Consider the following 20,922-nt stretch of genomic DNA (forward strand, 5'->3'; position numbering starts at 1 on the left):
GATTAGAAATGTGTGTTATTATATGCTCTTTGCTTCTGAAATGGGGATGGTTTGGGAGTAAACTGGGGAGATGATAAAGATCTAATAATTCCAGCAGCAGCCCCAAGGCTGTATCTGGTAGGAATAGTGCAGCTCTAGTACAGGTGGTGAGGACTGAGTGTGTTGGGTGTCAAACATCCCAATGTTCAGCTGGGATAAATACTGAGGGTGGGCTTGGTGGCCTCAGATAAGCCAGACCTGAGCTCTGCTGGGCACAGCTGCGGGGTTTGGGAAAGCTGGGCAGAGATTGCTGAGCAGTGTGGGTGAGAGTGCCTTACTGCAGGTGCAGAGGTGGTGTCCCTGATGCTCTGGTCAGGGTGTGGAGGTGGTGGCAGTTCCTGTGGTGCACTGACCTGGGCTCTGCTCCAGTCCATGGAGCTGCAGGAAGGGTTCCTGAGCAGTCCAACAGCTTTGCAGGTGCATTTCTGCACTGGGTGAACAGGCAGCCTAAATAAATGTGTATGCATTTTCCAAGCCAAGCTGAGGAAAACGTTTTTGAAAATGCAAAGGGTCTTCACAGTGAGAAAAAAGCCTGGAATGTGCCTTGAAAGCAATGGGGATCTAAGGCCTCAAATCCCCGTAGTGTAAGTCTGGTTATCAATTTCTAACTCCCATTTAGGGGTTTGAAACTTTCTGTGAGTTTGTAAAGTCTAACTAGCCCCAGCACATCCCCCCTCTAAAGATGTCCTGTCATCTGGCCACTAAACCAGGTGGTCTCACCCATGGCTCTGTTAACAAGGAGCACTCTACACACCATCTCCTGTTCTTCACTTGAAAGGTGCCCTGTAATCTCCCACTGCTACTCATTTCCTGCCTATTATTTATGATTCTAGCTTTGAAAATAGTTTATCCCATAATTTGACTTTGAGTCTATTCAGTCCACACTTTGATCTAAAAGATTAAGATGGCTGGGTTTTAGATGTGGTCCCTCGACAGAGATCACAGGGAATTCATGAGGGCGTGGGGTATAAAAATAATTAGGGAGAATATCAATGTACAATACAAAACGTTGAGCTTCTTTGCAGTAAACACCTCCCAGTAGGAAAATGAAAATGAATCTCAGTCCATGTATTCCCAGTGAATCTCTGCCATATTAAAACCCTAAATGGGAGTTAGAAATTTATAATCAGACTTGCACTGTTGGGATTTGAGGCATTAGTTCATCTGTGCATCCAAGGCACATTCCAGGCTTCTTCTCACTGTGAAAAAACCTTTGCATTTTCAAACAGACCAGGAGGCTAAGTCATGTTTTGCCATTGCTAGTATCACAAAAATATATTTTCATATTTATAGGAACCAGCAATTGGATTCTATGGAAGGAGAGTCCATATATCATCCGTCTCCTCTATCTGTGCTGCAGTCATGTGGGGCTTTCCTCTGTTCAAGGAATTAGTCAAGCATGTAATAAGCAGATCACTGACAGTTTAAAATTATTTTTCTGAAATGGTGCATCGTCAGTTGACTGGAGACAACTTATTCCAGGGATTTCTTCCAAGTATAAAAGTGGCCTTTGACTTTGAAGCCAACTTTATATTTCCTTTTTTTCCCCCCAAAATTAGAACAAAATAACTCATGGAGTAATGTGCTGTGTGCACATGATGCTCTGTAGTGCTGTATTTTGTATTTGCTTTGAAACAGGAATGGGATTAACTCTGCATGTGAGATTTAACCTTAACTCTTGGTATGTCCATGTGTATTCCAGTCTGTTGTGGGACCTGGGAGTACCCTAGGAGAGAGGGGTGGTGCTGGGGAGGGCAAAGGGCAGCTGGGCAGTGCCTGTCCCTGGGTCCCTGTGTCCCTGTGCCCCTGTCCCTGTGTCCCTGTCCCTGTGTCCCTTTGTCCCTGTGTCCCTGGGTCCTGTGTCCCTGTGTCCCTGTGTCCCTGTGTCCCTGTGTCCCCATGTCCCTGTGTCCCTGTGTCCCTGGGTCCTGTGTCCCTGTGCCCATGTCCCTGTGCCCGTGTCCCTGTGTCCCTGTGTCCCTGTGTCCCTGTGCCCATGTCCCCGTGCCCGTGTCCCTGTGTCCCTGGGTCCTGTGTCCCTGTGCCTGTGTCCCTGTGTCCCTGGGTCCTGTGTCCCTGTGTCCCTGTGCCCCTGTCCCTGTGTCCCTGTGCCCGTGTCCCTGTGTCCCTGTGTCCCTGTGTCCATGTCCCTGTGTCCTTGTGCCTGTGTCCCTGTCCCTGTGTCCCTGTGCCCCTGTCCCTATGCCCCTGTCCCTGTGCCCGTGTCCCTGTGTCCCTGTGTCCCTGTCCCTGTGTCCCTGTGCCCCTGTCCCTGTGTCCCTGTGTCCGTGTCCCTGTGTCCCTGTGCCCGTGTCCCTGTCCCTGTGTCCCTGTGCCCCTGTCCCTGTGTCCCTGTGCCCGTGTCCCTGTGTGCCCGTGTCCCTGGGTCCCTGTGTCCCTGTGTCCCTGTGTCCCTGTGTCCCTGTGCCCGTCTCCCTGTGTCCCTGTGTCCCTGTGTCCCTGTGCCCGTGTGTCCCTGTGTCCCTGTGTCCCCGTGCCCGTGTCCCTGTGTCCCTGTGCCCATGTCCCTGTGCCCATGTCCCTGTGTCCCTGTGTCCCTGTGCCTGTGTCCCTGTGCCCGTGTCCCCGTGTCCCTGTGCCCGTGTCCCTGTGCCCGTGTCCCTGTGCCTGTGTCCCTGTGCCCGTGTCCCTGTCCCTGTGTCCCTGTCCCTGTGTCCCTATGTCCCTGTGTCCCTGTGTCCCTGTGTCCCTGTGTCCCTGTGTCCCTGTGCCTGTGTCCCTGTGCCCGTGTCCCTGTGCCTGTGTCCCTGTGTCCCTGTGTCCCTGTCCCTGTGTCCCTGTGTCCCTGTGTCCCTGTGTCCCTGTGTCCCTGTGCCCGTGTCCCTGTGCCTGTGTCCCTGTGTCCCTGTGTCCCTGTCCCTGTGTCCCTGTGCCCCTGTCCTTGTGTCCCTGTGTCCCTGTCCCTGTGTCCCTATGCCTGTGTTCCTGTGTCAGTGTGTCCCTGTGTCCCTGTGTCCCTGTGTCCCTGTGTCCTTGTGCCCCTGTCCCTGGGTCCCCGTGCCCGTGTCCCTGTCCCCATGCCCGTTGTCCCTGTGCCCGGGTCCCTGTCTCCCTGCCCATGTCCCTGTTCCCATGCCTGTGTCCCTGTCCCTGTGTCCCTGTCTCCCTGCCCATGTCCCTGTGCCCATGCCTGTGTCCTTGTCCCTGTGTCCCTGGGCTCCCATGCTGTCCATGAGCTGCCCAGGTGGCTGTGCCAGGCTGAGCAGGTGGCAGCTGCAGGGCTGCTGCAGCTGGCACTGTCAGGTGACATACCCAAGCGTGGCATCCCCGTGCCCTGCTGCCTGTCCCTGCCTGTCCCTGCTGCCTGGCAGTGCCACCAGCAGCTCTGATCTCTGGGGCTCTGTGCCAGCTGCAGGTGCAGCCTGTGCCCCACGGGACCTGTGAGGGCGTGGGGCGCTGAGCAAAGCGCGCTCGCTCCTGCGGCGGCTGCAGAGCCGAAGGCTGGGGAAGACATTTGTTCTGGATTTTGTGACTCTGTTCAGATTGGGATTCTGGGTTATTCTGCCACGAGACTTGAGCTAACAAGCTTTGCTGAGGTTTGGAAATGTATCTTGACTCTGTTCCTTCTTAACCACCACTGTGCTGTCAGTAATTCCCCGCAGGAGGATGCTGTTACCTGTGCACTTCTGTTAAGTCTCCACTTTGCCAGAAGGAAGTTCATAATCTGTCACAGCAACAAATCCCTGGATGGGCTGGACTCAAACCTGCACAGGGGACACTCGGCCAAGCCTGTTCAAGCCGAGATGCAGGGACACCACTGGCCAGAGATCTGGGCATAGAGAGCCCAACCAAGCTGTTGAAAGCAGGGGTTTCAAACCCCCTGGATAAAAAACCTTCCCTAATAAACTGTTGCTGCTCTTGTGTGGATTTCTGAGAGTTTGTGCCCTCCCTGCCTCCGCCCAATGACCCCATGTAACAATGACCTTGTGCTGCTTTATGTTGTCTGGTGTAAACTGTGTTTGTCTGCCATACTTAAACAGCTACTACTCTTAAGTTCCTTCTTCTTTCAATAAAAATTATTTTACTTTATTTTACTTTAACACTAAAATAAAAACACGTCTGTGAGGGGTGGATTTTGCCTATCAGTTTCTGACTGAAACTGATTTTTGGTTGGTCATTTGAAAATCATTCTAGGGAACAGAGTTTTCAGAATTGACTCAGAATTTCTGAGGCAGTGTGTGTCATAGAAACAAGGAAAATTAAAGAAGGATTTTGAAGAGAGGCTTCTATAATTGTTCTACAGTTCCTTACCATTTTATCTAGAGAATAACCTCAAGGGAAAATGGGGACATACCTGTTCTTTAGTTCTACAGATGCCTCTTCTAGGAGTTAAAATTTGAGTCGGGCTTTTTGGTTGCTGATTTCTTTATTTTTTAATGAAATATGTTTAATTTCAAGGTAACATTGTTTAAAATTTGGTGCAAGAGAAACATTTGGCTGGTAGTATTTCTTTAGTCTGTTCTGTAGGAACTCCTGCCCTCTTCCTTCCCTGTTTTCCCTTCTTCCTTTAGGAGGGTGCAGGCCCCCAGGTACTGAGCACCTTAGCTCTCCACTGCACACCTTAAACACATGTAAAAGCACAGAGAATGCTTGAATCTGGGGTGGAACTGGCTGATTCGCCCCATGCTGCCCTGCTTTATATTTTCAGGAGGGTTTCTATGTGTTCAGCCTTTCCTAACACCCTCTGGAGATGTTTTCTGGTTATTTCTGTTTGGGGATTCCCATCTTGGCCAGGCAAAGATTTACCCTATTATTGCATCAATTAGTCTCATTCCCTTTAGCTGGGGAACCAAATCTAAGTGAATCTGAATTACTGTTCTCAAGTGCACACTAAATTATGACATAAATACAAGTGTATAATTAATGACAACCACTTGAACAGTATTGCATAGGCAATTTCACTTAAAAAAATACATAAATTCAATAGAGCCTGAAATATGAACTTGAGGTGCTAAATGCAGCACTTGGAGGACTTCAGAAGGCTGTATTTTCATATGTGTGAATATCTAGGTATGAAATGTGGATTAAGTGGTGGAAAAGGGATTGCATTTATATGTGTGAGTATGAGGATACACAAACACATGGCGTGTGTAGGAATATACACGCAGGAGAGGCTGCAAATTGCTGAAAATTAAATTAAAGAATGGTACTGAAAACAGAGATGGTCTCAGAGCCATCTCTCCCCAAGCATCCTATAGTAAATTTTGAATAGACTTGCTGGAAAGTGCATTCTAGTATTAAATCAATTATGAAGTTAAAATATCTCCCTAAACTAGGAATAAATGTGTTTGAATTCCCATTTGATGCCCTTTGATGCCCTATCTCATGGGTTGGTTTTATCATGCATTGTTTCTTGGAACTGAAACGTGGCTGGCTCTTCTTAGAACTCTGATTTTATTTGACCTGAATAATATTCATCCATCACTTTTGTTTTTGAAAGCATTAATATCTTGCAGCAAGGCTTCAAAATGGATTAACTTCCTAATCTTTCACTCTGGGAGACTTGGGTTAGATCTGTCAGAGGTGAGAATGATAGTCAATATGTTATTTGGCTGGTAAAGAGGAGTAGATAAGGTGGTGCTGTGATCCAAGAGTTCATTTGCAGAGCTCTGCTGCACAGTAGATAGGTAGTTGCTTAAAAAAAAACCCCCAGAACAAAACTCCAAACAATTATTTTTCACTAGCTATCAAAATAAGAGCATAAGTGGATTCTTAGAATGTTGTGGGAGGAAAGAGGTGAATTCCAGCCTTGGTTCTGATTGCTTTCTTTAAAGTGCAGTGATCAACAAAGTCATGAATATTAATATATTTATTTTGCACACTAAATGCAGAATATATGGAAAGCAGAAGGAAACAGCTCCACCAGCATGTTGTGATAAACTGCTGTTGGCTATCAGGCTGAAATTAGGTGTGTTGGTGTCTCTGTTAGCAGAGTTCTTTGGGAGAGCTGTTTATGGAAGTTGACTGTGTTGGAAGAGGTGCAGGATGAAAATAAATATGTGTGTGTGTATTGAAGTGTATGATCCCATGGTTAAAGTCATTCTGAGACAGGGAATGCTGGGATCAGGTGGGGACTGGAGGCCAGATGATTCTCAGCACAACTTGGCATTGGTTTTTCTACCTAATTAAGAGCTGTTACATCCTTTATAAGTAAATATCCCTTATAAATATCTATCCCTTGTAAATGAACATCTTGGTTTAAAAAGACAGGTGTCTGGTAAGGGAGGCAGGAGCCTCCCTTGAAATGGGAAGTGTAAACTCCCTCCCCCAAATTATTGTAATTTTGAAATTAAGGGGGCTCTCAAGCAAAGGTATGGGAGTTGGAATAACTGTTCTTTTTTAGGAAGAATAAAAATGCAGTAACTGAAAACAACACTGCCAGAGTCAGAAGAGGATCTGACCCCTGTGGGTCAGGGTGGTGGCACAGTCCCATTCAGGGGTGGCTGCAGCCCTCCTGCAGTGCCAGCTGTGCTTCTGTTAGAGCAGGCATCCTGGAGAAGGGTGGAGGTTTCCTCTGAAGATCCAGTGGTGCTGTAGATGGGCCTGGTCTTCCTCTGGGAGCCCAGTGGAGAGAAAGCTGCTCCTCTGGGAATCCCGTGGAAAGGCTGTCCTGGTATCCCAAAATCTCAGATGATATCCAGGTAGGAATGCTTGGCTCCTCCCCCTGCGTGGAGCATCTCCCCATGGGATAATGTAATTTTTATCAAGCCATGCAGTGAGAATTAATGGCCCATTAACAGAAGAGATCTCCTGGAGGGAGGATGGTCAAGGAAGAGATAAAGAAAACTGCCCCACCTGGTTTTAACAGCTGGCCCACTAACAGAAGATAACAGATGGCAATAGAATACACCCCCTGGCCACATCTTGCATTTGCAACCTAAGACAATGTCTTTTGCCAATTCATTTTTATTTTGTCTTTTCTCTAGTGCTGCTTTCTGCCTTGTGCTGTGAGGAGAAAAAGCATGAGCAGACCTGTTTTATTGCATTGACTAAGCAGATAAATACAGTTTTCTCTAACTTCATTAATTGTTTTTCCGCCCTTCAAAGCATTTAGGTATGTGCTTGCCACATATAATTAGTCCCTCAAATTAAATGAATGTTATCATAATGGCTTGTTTTCAAATAGAGTTAAGAGAATATGAGAGATTTTAAAGTCAACAGAGATGTTTATACAAGCAATTCTTATTCATTTTATTATAGATTAATTATTAGGTTTCATGGGAAATTGTTCTGGACATTCCCTATGTGGCCTTGCAAAGGAGAGTGCAGTTTTCTTGACCAAAATTCACTAAAAATTCAACAGAATTAAGGACAAAATTTTTCAACATAGTTTACCAGGTTCTCTAAAGTAAAATTCTTTCTGGTTTAAAAGACACAAACCAAAACCAAAAGGGATCCCCTTCTCATAGCTTCCACGACTTCAATAAATTTAATAATTTAGCATCAGGATTGCATTTGCTCATTGACCTTTGCTGAGAGGCAGCTTCTGTCACCCTCCTGGCAGGAAAATGCTGGTGGGATCAGGCAAACAGGAATGAGCAGGACTGAAACCTGAGCTTGGCTGAAGCAGTGGCAACGAAGATTAAAAAAAGCAAACCAGCAAAGCAGGGAACACAGAAATGAAAGAGCTCTACCTTAAATCACTACTGGATCTGGTCACTGAGGACTTGTTCTGACACTGACAAACACCTTTTTCATTTCCAAGTGCACAGTCTAAGTTGAGAGTCTTAATGAGTGTGTTTTATCTTGAAGATCAGTGGCCAGTCCACTTTGCAGGGTGCTCTATTTCTTCCAGCTTTTCATTTGCTTCTCTCACACCGTGAGTGCGCCTTGTCACTGACCAAATACATCTTTTTGAGCAGAGTGCATTAATATGCTGTAACAGTCTGCTTAAAACTATGGAGTGTACCTCGTAGGCCTGTGCTAGTTAATCCAAAACAAAGATTAAGTAAGAGGTTTGTATATAAGGGGAAAGCTGAATGTGAAATTAAAATGTAAATCAAAAAGTAATTGGCTTTTTGTGCATAGTTTAGATAAGATTTACTTTTGAAGAATGACTTTGTGTTTTAACACAGCAGGCCAGACACCATGTAGCACACTTGCACTTAATAATGGCAACCAATCTGGGCCATAAATATTGCAAACGATGCCATTTGAATGAGGAGCCCTATGAACCATAATAAAAACTCCCGTGATTAATTCTAAAACTGCTCTGTTCATATTAGACCTGCAGTGGCCTCCCTGATGAGATCAATACAGCGTAGCAGAGTGATTCTAATAGAAGTGTTATTATCTTTTAATCTTCGGGAGAATGCCAACTTGGAGAATTCTTCAGCTTTGTGGCTGCTTATTTTCTCAGAGCAACCTTGAAGGCAGTTGTTTTCTGAAATGAAGATGCATTAGAGTCTTTTCGAGGCTTTATCAATAACGGGACACGGTCACTGTTTGGGGAGCCAAAAGGCACATTTGTATGCTGAGACTCACGGCTGGGCACAGTGACCTTCCCTGTCAGCCTCCATTTGCTCAGCTGACAAATGCCCCCAGTGAATGAGGAGAGAGGACAGGCAAGGCAGTGGGTGATGCAGAGTAGGGCTTGCCAGGCAGCCAACAGCATCCTGCTCTTCCCAGAGCCTCAGACCTGTGTCCTGGGCTGAGCTTGGAGCCTGCTGTGTCCTGAAGAGCTGCAGGCAGTGTGCACTGGAATGAGGAGTTTGGAACAGAATTCCACCCGGAGTGGCAATGAAATTTCAGTCAGCAAATGTTAGAATCACAGAGCCCCCGGTTGGGTGAGGCTGGAGGGGCCACAGGGGCTGCTCTGGTGCCCCCTCCCTGCTCCAGCAGGGCCATCCCAGAGCCCAGGGCACAGCAGTGTGTCCGTGTGTCCCTGCAATGTCCCCAGGGAGGAGCCTGCCCAGCCTCTGTGCCCCATCTGCTCAGGGCTGGCCCTGCCCAGGGCAGCAGTTCTGCCTCCTGGGCAGGGGCAGCTGCTGGGCTCAGCCCTGCCCGTGGCTCTGGGGCCATGGCCGGGCCCGGAGCAGAGCCTGGCCCTGCTCTGCCCTCCCTGCACACAGGGACACCCAGGGCTGAGGCCCCTCTCAGCTGGGGCTCCTCTCCGGGCTGAGCAGCCCCAGCTCCCTCAGCCTGGCCCGGGCACCCAGATGCTCCAGGCCCTGCTCAGCTCCAGGGGCTCCTGGCCCTGCTGTGCTGAGGGTCCAGGGCTGGGCACAGCACCCAGAGGTGCCTCCAGGGCTGGGCACAGCACCCAGAGGCGCCTCCAGGGCTGGGCACAGCACCCAGAGGTGCCCCCAGGGCTGGGCACAGGGGCAGGATCACCCTGAGCTGCTGCCAAGGCTCTTCCCCACGTCCCCAGGGCACCCTTGGCCCCCTTGGCCCCAGGGCACTCTGCTGGCTCAGGGACAGCTCCGTGTCCCCAGCACCCCCAGGGCACTCTGCTGACAAGTCTGTAGAGATGCTTTGCAGTCAAATCAGTCATCCAAAGCAAATGAAAAGGCAGAAGAGTTTTGTTCTGCTGCTTACTGCACTTCTACATAAAATAACAGGAAATCATTCTTTAGCTCGCAATCCAAGAGAAGGTTAAGTATCCATCAGACATTTTTAAAGATTTTTCCAGGCATGGGTGGGGGAGCAGTGTCCCTAGCCTGGTACTGAACTGCTGAGGAACAGATTTGCTTGACCAGGTTTTATGATGTGCTGCAGATTGTTTGCAGCATTATCAAACCCACAGCATTACATAATGTGCAGCCTGCTCGGGGGGAATGGAGCATCAGAGTGAAGAGACACAACAGCAAATCATGGAAAGGGAAGTTCTTTGATGCATCTTCTTTGTCTCTGTTCTCTAGGAATAGAAATGCAGTGTCACTTATTTGAAGTATCTGGGTTATAAATAAGTTTTCTACAAGAATCTTAAACAAATGGGAAAAACACAGTGAAAATGAAGCTGTTGACTGTAATAAAAGGAGAGTTCATGGTGATTCCTGAGCAGGAGCTGACAGCAGAGCTGTCTGTGCTGCTGCTGCAGACAGGGTATGCAGAGAGATGCTCCTGCACGGAATCTGAGCAGGAAAATGGTGTAAATAAATATATATTGCTTCCAGTTTAGACTTGTGATTAGTTCTATGATTAAGGGTGGAGATCGAGGACCTTTTCTCTTTGTTTTTGCTGCTGTTTTCTGTGTTGTTTGGTTTTTGGTTTGGTTTTTTTGTTGTTGTTGTTTGTTTGTTGGTTGTTTTTTGCCAAAGTTTCTCTGTCTTCCACAGGAGTTTCTTGCTCCCACAGCTGGTTCTGGATGTGCCTGAGGCTGGCACACAGAACCCCCTGCTCTCACACCCAGGGCTCTCCAGGGCAGGGCTGGTTCCAGTGTCTCCCCTCGGAGCACCACGGGCAGTTTGTCCTCGCAGGAGCTGCCTGCCTGTGCTTGGAACAGTTCACTGTCCTCCAAACGATGTAAGAGCCTCGTCTGCTGTACCTCTGAAGGGCTTAAATTCCCTGAAATTAATGAAAATCAGTCCTCTTGAGGACAGTCCTCTCCCCAGAGGAGAGCAAGTTTATCTCTTGGGTTTTAGCAACAACAAAAAAAAGACCAAAAATTCTGGCAGTGCTAAATAGGTGCTCTGAAAATATTGACATTGTTTTCATCTTTTCTTTGGCAACACAAGTTAATGCGGTTGTAGAAAATAAAGGTCATGTCAGATGAGCTACTCACCCATGGAATTCATAAACTGTTTATGGGTTGAAATTTCCTTGTACAGGCTTTCACTTTTAAGTGCTTTTCTTTCTGCTTTAAAAAATACAAAGTTCCAAAGGCCACGATCTTTTTTTCTCTTTCAGGAAATAAAAAAAAGGGAAAAAAGCTCCCTGGCAGACGCTGTTAATGATGCTAAATGTCTTTGCAAATGTAATCCTCATCTTAGCTTTGTTCTCATTTAATTGAATTAGGAAGGCATAACAAACTGAAAAGGGTTACTTTCATGGCCTTAACTTTGCATAATAGCTGAGGTGGGATATGTGTTTCTCTTGTAATATTTTTCTGTGCATGTTACTTGTACTTTACAAAGGGCAATTCTTCCGCTTAGGAATTTTAATTCACATTCATGTGCTTGCTTTGCGTCCTAATTTTAATCAGTGTTAATTAAAATATATTTTCTTCGTGCTCCTTTTCTTAATCTTAACCTACTAACACTCATACAGGCTGTTAAACAATGGGAATTCCTTTTGAAAAATGTTCTTTGCAGCCACAGAATGTTTCTGAAAATTGAGATGAAGTTGTTGTTTGTCTTTGCTGCGCACCTGCTGAATGGGCAGAGATGCTCAGGGTACCTGAGCTGTGTCAGGCCGAGCTGAGGATTAGAGACAAACAAACACCCTCCTGTCTGAGGCTCGTGGCAAGCAGACCAGTTGAAAAGAATGTGGCTTAATTAAGGCATAACTTTTACAGTTTAATTCACACAGAACTATCTGGCAGAAGTTCATACAGCACAGATCATAATGCCTAAGTAATTTTTGTCAAGTAGAAGAGCAGTGTTATCCTCACAGTCTGGTACTGGGACCGCTGTGCTCTTGTCTTGTGTGAATTTGAGAGCCTTGGCTCATATGAAATTTCAGAGTCCTGTTCTGTTAAGTAGTAGAATATCCACATTATTTTCTTCCTTAAAGGGAAATACTCTCTCAAAACCTTTTCCATTGTAGTTGCAGAGGGAACTGTGCAGAATGTGTAGCAAACACATTTTTTTGCACATATTTTACCCTGCATCTAGATTCCTGCCCTATAGACCAAATCCCAGCAATTATATGGGGAGCGACTTTTCCCACAACCAAGAAATAGCAGAAGGAAACAAAAATCTTAATTCTTAGGTGGTTGATATAACACTCACAGCAAAGCAGGATAGGATCTCACAGGGTGAGAGGTGGCACTGCTGCTGGAGGGGTGAGTTTAGGGGGGCAGGAATGTGCCAACTTCTGTTGGCTCACAATACCAGGCTCTTTTTAAATTCCTTTGCCAAGCTCTGTATGGGACACTCAAGAAATGTCACTGGAGCCTTCTTCCACAAGGCTAAAAAGGTGTTTTATTAATTCTCTTTCCCCCTTTCTGAGTCAGCTGTTACATTTCTGAGTCTTGGCTGGCTTGGAGCTGTGCTGGGGGTGTGCTGGAGGGCACACCTGGAACTTTACATGCTGGAAAGGATCTGCTCCTGATCCTACACACTGTTTTACCTCACCCCAGGGAAAAAAATCAACATCCTTCTTTTCCAATCAGGTTCTGAGGATTGTCTGGTTAATCCTAAAATTTCAAGCAGCATTTACAAATGTGGATCAGATACATTTATAGGAGACTGATCCTAGATCCTTGCAAAATAGAATTCCAAGTAACATTTGAATAGGAATTGAACTATTGAGCCCCTTTATTTATTCTTACATAAAACCAGACATGCACACAGATATTTAGGAGCAGGAAGCTCCCAGTGATTGATATGTGCTTGCAGGGATTTATGCTGGGTAGATTAAACTTCTAAAAAAGGTTACTTTTTTTACTTTAACATTGAACATTGAGTGACAGTTGTGCTGATAGTCAAAAGACAGTTTGCTTATATTCCATTGCTTATTTACAATCAATCAATCAATCCTGATAATTTTTAAATTTTTTGCTTCAAGTGTTGTCCCTCTTATTTTTAAACCACGTGCATCATAAATATACATAGTGATGATTATAAAACCTTCCTAAAGAATGTTTAAATATTCAAGGCATGGCCATTGGCTTTGCTTTTTGCTTTCCTGTTCCCTCAGCTTTTCTTTCTTTCTCTCTCTTGCTGTCTTTACTGTGCAACAGCCTTTCCTGAGAACACTTTGGGTTCTGTACAGACTATCACAATCTGAATTCCAAAATAAAAGTTACAGCCATGGTCTGTTTGTGGGGGAGGAGGGGGAGGAAATGATCCTGGGTGCTGTTGCTAAAGTGAGCTGCAGTTTTGGGGATATTGGCATCACTGCAGAGTTCTGAGGCTGAATATAGGAAAGCAAAACTGTTCCAAATTACTGGCCCAAGCAGATGCAGAGATTAAACCCTTTTATTTAAGCCCAAGCAAAACTTTCAAAGCAAAGCTGTGTAACAGGGCTTGGGAAAGGTACAGATCGATTTCCATCACTTTCTGTATATATCAAAACAAGACAAAAATGAGGAATGTGATTTATAGATTTTTGATTTATTGTAATGGATGATTTTTCTCTCCATTTAAAATTTCTACCACCTCCCCATATATATTTTTTTTTTTGCTTAACTTTGCTGACACTGTCAGTCACTCTAGAATTAAGTGTATTCTGAGATTTTCTTAGATAATGACACTAAAATGCCCAACCTAACACCCCATGCCTGAATGGAGTTTTCCAAACACAATTTGTGAACTCTGTACAGAATTCTCTGTTTGTTGTGTAGTTGTCTTTTGGGTATTTTTCTTGTTACTGGAACATTTTATTAACTTCTCTACAGAAATAATTGATTGCTAGTAGTTGTGTGGCCATTCAGAAACGTGCAGGGAAACAGGAGCAATTTTGGAAAAGACCTACAAGTGTTATGATGGGAATAAAGAACTGGTCTTATTTGAGCAGATAAAAAGGTCTTGACTTGTTTAGGTGGCAAAATAAAGGTTGAGAGGGGAAATGGCTGCTGTTTCTGAAAATCAACATGCAATAAACTTTGGGAGAAGGATTACTTTAAATTAAAAATAATAATCCTATGAGATAAACCAGATATAAATGAAGCATAAATACAGTTACACTGGAAATCAGAATGTGCTTCCATTGCTGTTAGAAAGAGGAAGCTCTGGAATAGCTTTCTACGCTCTTTTAAAAGAAATAGTCCAACTTAATATTCCCAATGTATTTATACTTTAGAAATGAAAATTTTAGCTATTCAGAATTTTTTTTTACTCATAAATGTTGTGCTTTTTCTACTCTTCCAGCCAACACAGTTCAAATGGCTCCAAACCAAAGAAAGAATCCCTACATCTTAATTTCTCATCGTGGGAGCTTTGTGAGAGTATCCAAGTAGGAATGCAAATTTTGGAAAACTGAGGGAAGGGATTTATGCTCTATTTAGCATTAAATAATGAGATGCACTTTACTGATTGGATACTCAGATCCAAACATTAGTTTTCTAAGCTAAACTTAAAATTATAAGTTTTTTTTACTTTGATCTTTATATTTTTTTTGGAGGTGTCTGGCAATTTTACCAGATTTTCTTACGGTCAGCAATTGTGAAACCGAGACAATGAAGGAATTTTTGTGAATATATGGGGTATTCTTCATTTTTGCAGAAAGTTGGATTCTAATGTTTCTCCTTTACTGAATCTTCTTTCGATGAATTATGAGTTGCTTTATCAGATTGGGGTGATGATGATCTGTCAATATTAGCCTTTGTTGGAAAGCTAAGGAATTGTAAGCACAGCACCTTTGTCATTGGATAAGGAGCTTTAAAATGTTTGTCACAGGTATTTGTTGAGCTTTCAGGTGAAGGTAGTTGAAAATACCTTGGTATTTTGGGAGTTGTCTTTCTGACAAGAAAGGGATTTCAGTGGGATTTGGCTGTGTGACTGCTGGTGCCTCTTTCACAAAGATGAAATATGTGTGTCAAAGTTGTTACCAATATTTCCTTGTCCAGTTCCCCAAACCCAAGGATGTTCATTAATCTCTGGTTAAGAAGGAGAGAATGATCTGATGAGGCTGGACTGTGTGAATGGAGCTCATTGCCACTTAAACTCCTGGCAGTGGGGTAAACCACGGAAAAAACCTGGACTGGGAGGGGATCAAGCTGAAAGGAACTGCCTGGTGTTGCACCTGCTTTGTCCCATCTGCATTCAATTCCACTGCTGAAGCACCAAGGAGGAAAAAGTCATACAACAGGAAGGGGTATGAGCAGTGAGAAGGCAAAAACATTCCTTATTTGAGCTGAAATAACAGGAGAGGCTTCCAAGTCTCTTGCTTATGCTATTAAAAAAAAGAAAAAAAAAGGTAGTAAATAGTGTTTGTCTTGCTTCTGAAAGCACCAGGAGTAATTTCCTAGAGATTTCTTCTCCTGAATTGTTGTTGTTGTCACCCTTTTTGCAGCTGCACTGAAATGCAGTGATGTGCTCTCCTGGGTTGGCTGTGTTAGAGGATCAAGAGATAAGAATTCTGGTTTTAAGTCCCAGCAGCTCATATCAGAGCTCAGTTCTGATCTAGCAATCAGAGTGGGAAGACGATCAGTGAAAGTTAATAGAAAATAAAACTGCTCTTCATCAATTCTCCATCAATTCTCCATCAATTCTCCATCAATTCCACCCATCTCAGCCCTGTAACTCTCCGGAGGTGGCATGTGTGGCAGGCCCTGTCACAAGGACAAGCAGGACAAGGTGGTGGCACTGCCACTTTTGGAAGAGGATTTAGTGGTGCTGTTGCCAGTAGACACAGAGATAAAGCATTGGTGAGAGTGAAATAAATTCTTGTGTTCACAAGTACAGGAAAGCACAGGCTCTTGAACCCCTAGGAGACTCCAGCTGTCCCAAAATCTGTTGGACAATAGGCTTGGGTGCTGCAGAAGAGAATTTCTTAAGGCAGGTGAATACTGAGGTGAGTACAGGAAATGTTCTGCTCAATCTCCTCCTCAAAAAAGAGGGAAAACTGGCCAAAGACATCAAGGGCACAGCAATCCTTGCCTGCAGGGAGCACAGGATTGCAGCTTTAAATCCTGTCAGACAACGTCAGAAAAAGATCACGAGCTTGGATTTTAGGAAAGCGAATTTTGGCTTACTCAGGGATCATCTTGGCAGGCTTAAAGGAAGGCTGCTCAGAGAGTCAGAGGGACACAGGACAGCTGCTTGGTATTTATTCACAGACAGCCTCAGAGCATGGAAACAGGCAACTGCAGGGTTGAGAAAGTCAAGCAAGCACAGAAGGAGGCCAGCACAGCTGAGTGGGGAGCTCAGACTCAAGGAGGAGGCTCAGGGAAAGTGGAAGCACTGATGAGCTACCCTGGAGGAACAGAGACGTGTCCTTGGCATGCAGGGAGAGAATTTGGAAATTCAAAGCTCAGCTGGAGCTGAAAGAAGAGAGGGCAGTGAAGGCAACCATGAAGTTTCACAGAAGTGCACTGAGAGCAAAGAGGAAGGATGAAAAAACGTGGGTCAGTTGCTGTAGCTGGACATTCAGCTGATCTTTGTGGGGATTGTGTGGCCTACACAATTTGGGGTGAGCTTTTAGCCAGCACCTCCTGCTGGGGAGTCCTTGTGGAAGGAGAGCAGCGCTGTGACAAAAAGGGGCATCTTGCAGGGTTTTCACTTTTTCATGGAAATTTGAAGCCAGCTCTTGCAGTGAGCCTAGCAAAAGAGTGGATGTACTCTAAATATGTGAGGTGTGTATATTAAAAAAAAAGATTTATCAAGGTTAAATCTCTTGGTGCAGAGATACCATTCTCAAGGTCATGCACCAAAAGAGAGGAGTTCAGTGCTTTTTGAGCCAGGGAAAGGAGGTTTGTCCTGTAATGTGACAACTGCAATCCAGCAGCACACAGGGACAGTTTCTGCATTTTCCCCAGAGCTCTTCACCTCCAGCAACCCAGAGAAGGTCTCATTTAACAACCATCTGCATGGTGCTACTAAATTAACCTTTTAAATTGTTATTTATGCCATAAAATAATACATTAAGGTGTTCATTTTCCCTCCTCCTTCCCCCTGCCTTGTACTGTAATTTGCACCTGTGCAAACTGGGATGATTTCTTTCTATAGTTACAAAAATCTCAGTTCCTCTACCAAAGATCACAGAAGTCAAAAGAAATCTTTAATGAGCTCCAGTGGAGTAACCCTAAATGACTGGCTGATGTACAGAGCAGAGAGTTTTATTGGGCCTAGTAAAATGAATTTATTCATTTTAGATGCCTGTCTTAGCAGTTTCTTAGGATTTCCTTGTTGTTGATTTTTGGGTCTTGTCAATATTTTGTCCTGGTTGAACCTTTCTAAAAAATGGCTCCACACCACTGGCTTTTCCCTGGAAAGCATTGTTATTTTTCTTTTACTCAGAAAAAAAGCCGTGTGTCTGTAGAAAATACCAGCATGACTTTCTTTCTCATCTGTCAGTTCTGTCTCATTACTCCTGGGATAATGTATTAGTCAGGAGCAAGTTGTCTCCCTGTTCTGCTATTCAACATTTATAAAATCAGAACATTAAATGACTGTGGTGTTATCCCAAAGCCTCGTTTGCTTTGGATCTCTCAATTTCAGAGGCTTTTGTGTTTGTTCTGAACTTATTTGCACAAGGCAGCATAGAGAGCTGATTCTAGATTTGTGATGCCTGCTCATGTATTCCATGGCTGCAGCACTGGGAATTTCATTTGGCCAGACCTGGAATTGCTGTAGTAAATGCCTGCACATTTAAGTTATATGTTATTATATTTTATAAGTGGTTATCAATGAAACAACAGAAGGTCACACATCATTTTGAAGATGAAGGGAAAATAATACCAAGATTCCCTGCTAGACAAAAGAATTGGTCTCAGCTAAATTAAATGAGCATTTTTGTGTGCTGTTGGCAGCTGTAAAACGACAGGGTCAGGCATCTTGTGCATGGAAACAACTCCTTTGCACTGGACTTCGGAGGTGGTAACACCTGCCAGGTGATTCTGTTGAAGGCAGATTATTTTCCTGAGAATTAAAACATGGTAATTACCAAAGTATTTTTTAATTTTATTTTTTAATGATGCTGTTGGGAATTTCTGAAGGCATTTATCCATTTCAAGTGGGGGGTTCATAATTGCAATTAGATGTGCAGCAGTGGGAATTCTGCACAGGTCTCTCATTGTGGGGCTGTTGCACTTCATCTCTTGAAAACAAAATGCTTTGAAGACACTCTCAGAACTTCTGCCCCAGTGTCTCACTAAATGTTTTCCTGGAAATGTACCAGCAGTAAAATCAGGCAAAATGAAGTTTGCCATTTAGCCAAAGAGATCCAGAATGCAGCATGGATAACTCCAGTTATATTTCTGTTCCTTTGCTGAGGATGGAAGGTATCTGTGCCACCTATATGTGATTCCTCTGAAGATCTTGTACATTTGGAGTCCTTTAAATTAGAGACAATCCTCCTGTCTGCTTGAACCAGTAGTGAATGGAGGTAGAAGCTGATATTGGTCTTATTTATTTATTTTAGCTGGGGGGCTTTTGTGGTAGAACACAGAAAGAAACAGCTCTACATAGTGATATAATGTTGGTGTGAAATCCTAAAGTCTGCTTCTGAAAAATATTGTAAAACTGCTTAATGATAAAGTTCCATCTGCTCTTCTGAAAAAGCATAATATTTGTATTAGCTGCCATTAAGAGTAATATTGCATAAAAGACTTCTGAAAGTATTATTCACCTAGAATTTTTATAACATTTCGCCTTCCTATTCTATTTACCAGTTGCTAATCCTTCAGGATTTTTCACCTCTTTTGCTCCTGATGGACCCTTATTCTTAGCTGAATGTGCATGAATTCCTACGGATCAGATCTGTCTGCTTTTCCAGATGTTTCCAAAACCTAATTGTGACACTGGGGCTTCCTTTTGTTCTGAGACAACTTGGTTTCTGACTCTGGCTCTCAGTTGCCTTGCCCAGTGCTCTGTGCCCCTGTGGGATGTGTGTTTGAAGCAGGTAGGGTAGAGACCAAACATTTCTGAAACATAATAATGTGTTCTTTTGGTGGAAGAGCTGATGGGACTGGCCTCTTGCACACCCATGGGTACAGACATTTCTGTAGGGAAAGCTTTTTTTGCTGGAGTGAGATATTCTGGGAAATTCAGAGAAACAAATCTACTGGGGGGACCTGCTGGAGCAGCTCTGGGGGAAGGACCTGGGGGTGCTGGGGACACGGAGCTGTCCCTGAGCCAGCAGAGTGCCCTGGGGACACGGAGCTGTCCCTGAGCCAGCAGAGTGCCCTGGGGGTGCTGGGGACACGGAGCTGTCCCTGAGCCAGCAGAGTGCCCTGGGGACACGGAGCTGTCCCTGAGCCAGCAGAGTGCCCTGGGGGTGCTGGGGACACAGAGCTGTCCCTGAGCCAGCAGAGTGCCCTGGGGCTCTGCTGTGGGCTCAGACAGCCGGACAGGAGCTCTGTGACAGTGAAAACTCCCACCACCAACAAAACAAATAAAATTCCAGAAGTGATCTAAACTATGTCCCAATTCTCTTGATCAAATTTCTCTCTGTAAGTTTGGATGACTAAACATTATGCACAGAATGACATTAGGAACAAAGTTGAAGACTGTAAGCGTTTCTGGGTAATTCTGCTGAATCAGAATGAAATCATGAATTTTCTGTTGATAAAATCTTTGACTGTTTAGGCTTCATAAGTAATTAAATCCTTACAATGAGTTAGATGTTTAGTAAAATTGTGTTTAAACTTGAAAGCAGTTGGGATTTTTGCTATAGATGCCTTACTTTCCCACCAAACTTAAGAAGAATATTTAAGAAGCCTGCTTCTGATTGTGATGAATTTGTCCTGAAAACATGGAAATGTCTATTTTAGGAGTTATTTTCATCGTACAAGTGACAGTTTTTAATGCGCTCCTTTTTTGTTTCCCTTGAAGCACATCGTACCTCATATTTGTCCAGCTTTAAAAGGCAGCTCAGCACTATATATATATATAAATATATAAATATATAAATATATAAATTCCCCCTTTTGAAGCTGCCTAAAAAGAAAGCCTGAAGCAGTAATCAAATGAAAAGAGGCATGAATTTTAATCCGCTACCAAAGTACACCTTCAAACTTCAAGTGATAATTTATTTTTACTCAGAGGTCCAGCCAAGCATATCAAATGATGTGAGGAAATGGTAAGATAAAGCTTCTGGAAGCTCTTCTCTAGAAATCTGGGCTCATTTCTTTCTTAGGGAGTTATTTCTGGGCCCAGTAATGTGGCAAGTAATATGGCTTACAAATAATGGTGACGAGAGTGGCATAAACAAAGGTCTTTTTATGAAATGCAGGAGAAGAAATTTTATTTCATTTATGGTACTACAATGCCTCAGACAGTCTAAACACTGGGATGTATATCAGGCTGCCAGTGTGTCTCCAAAGCCTGAGTAGCATAGCAGGAAGACCTCTGAGTACCTAGCAACATTTCCTTAGGTCAAATTTAGGTTTAGGAGCACAGGCTAAAAATCAGTGTTCAAAGGTATTTGAAAATGAAGGTTACAGTGTTGGAATTTATTTTTTTTTTTACTGCTTTGTTTGCCTTTCATCTACATGGAATATTCAAATAGGACAGAGAGCTAGCCCAGATTGCAATGTGTGTAAAAATAACGAGAAGACTTTGAAGACTCGGTGAAAATGATGTGGTTAGTCATTTTCTGACACCAGCTGAGGCATTTTCAGACCATGCCTGGCCAAGGACCCTTCCCAGCAAACGAGCAGCCCCTGCCAGGGAGGGCTGGGGCACCAAGCAGTGGCTGCTGTGTTTTGTTGGGGCAGGAAGAGCCCACGGCGCTGTGTTCCCACACCAGCAAACCCAGCTGTGTAAATCCAGCCAGGGGTTGGAGCCCTGCACTCTGCCCACTGCTCTTCAGCCCCCAGCAGAAGGAACCTCACCATGGAAGATCATCCTCATCCTCATCTCAGCCATGCCCAGTGAGGTCTGGGAGAACCCAGGTCCTCGGCTCTCTCTTCTGGATATCAAGGAGTTCTCCCAGTGTAGAAGCCCTGTCCTGTTCTGATTTGCTTTCACAAGCACAAAACACTCTTGGATTTCCATCTTAAGTGCTTTGATACTTTTTTTTAAGAGCAGCTTTTGCAATTCTTAAAAATGGATGGGGTTTTTGGTGGTTGAAATGGGAAGACTTTGATGATTACCA

The sequence above is a fragment of the Fringilla coelebs genome, assembly GCF_963513975.1.
Source record: "Fringilla coelebs genome assembly, chromosome: 14".
In the NCBI taxonomy this organism is placed as follows: domain Eukaryota; kingdom Metazoa; phylum Chordata; class Aves; order Passeriformes; family Fringillidae; genus Fringilla; species Fringilla coelebs.